Genomic DNA, 1,133 nt, shown 5'->3' with positions numbered 1-1,133 from the left:
CATCTTTGGGCTCTGGGTTTGGTTTGCTCTTCCTTTTCTAGTTGCTGAAGGTGCACCATTAGGGTAGTTATTTGTTTCCTTTCTGTTTTCCTAATGTGTGAGTTCACAGCTATGAATTTCCCTCTGAGAACTGCTTTCTCGTATCCCATAAATTATGACATGTTGTGCTTGAATTTTATGACATGTTGTGCTAATTGAATTGTAGATATTGTTGAATTTCTTGTTTAATTTCATCTGTGACCCATTGGTTGTAGAGTTGGGTGTCATTTAATTTCCATGTAGTTAAAGTTTTTTTCTGGTTTCTTTTGTCCTTTAGCAGTTTCATTGCACTGTGGTCAGATAATGTGCATGGGATAATTTCTGTTTTCTTGTATATACTTAAGCATGACCTATGGTGGTGTATTTTACAAAATGACCCATGTGCAGCTGAGAAAAATGTGTATTCAGCTGTGTTTGGGTGGAACACTCTGTATATGTCCACCAAGTCTATTTGTTTCAAACTCTGGTTCACTTCTGTTATTTCTTTGCTAAGTTTTTGTCTGGTTGACCTATCTTTTGGAGATAAGGGTGTGCTAAGGTCTCCTGTTAAAATTGTGGTATTGGATATTAGATTTTTCATGTCCATTAAGATTTGCTTTATATATTGTTTGCTCCCATGTTTGGTGCATACATATTTATGAGTGTTACCTCTTCCTCTTGATTTTTTCCCCTAACCAGTATAAAGTGGCCTTCTTTATTTCCTTTGATTATTGTTGGTTTGAAGTTGAGACTGTCTGAGAATAGAATTGCTACCCCTGCTTTTTTCTGAGGTGCTGGGGCATGTAGTATTGTGCTCCATCCTTTGACTTTCAGCCTCTGAATGTCTTCAGAAGTTAAATGTGTTTCTTGTATACAGTATATTGTTGGATTTTATTTCCTAATCCATTGTGCCAGTCTATTTCTCATAATTGGTTAATTGAATCCATTTACATTGATGGTTAGAATTGAGATGTATTGACTTACCTGAACTACTCTGCTCCATGCTCTTCTTGCCTGCATGGTTTGTGAAGAGAAGTCGGCCATAATTCTGATGGGTTTTCCTTTGAATGTGATCTGCTTCTTTTCTCTAGCGGCTTTCAGTAGATTATTCTTGT

Source organism: Octodon degus, unplaced genomic scaffold (assembly GCF_000260255.1).
Source record: "Octodon degus isolate 3935 unplaced genomic scaffold, OctDeg1.0 scaffold00323, whole genome shotgun sequence".
Classification (NCBI taxonomy): Eukaryota; Metazoa; Chordata; class Mammalia; order Rodentia; family Octodontidae; genus Octodon; species Octodon degus.
The sequence above is the reverse complement of the archived record's forward strand: the minus strand, read 5'-3'. Positions refer to the sequence as shown.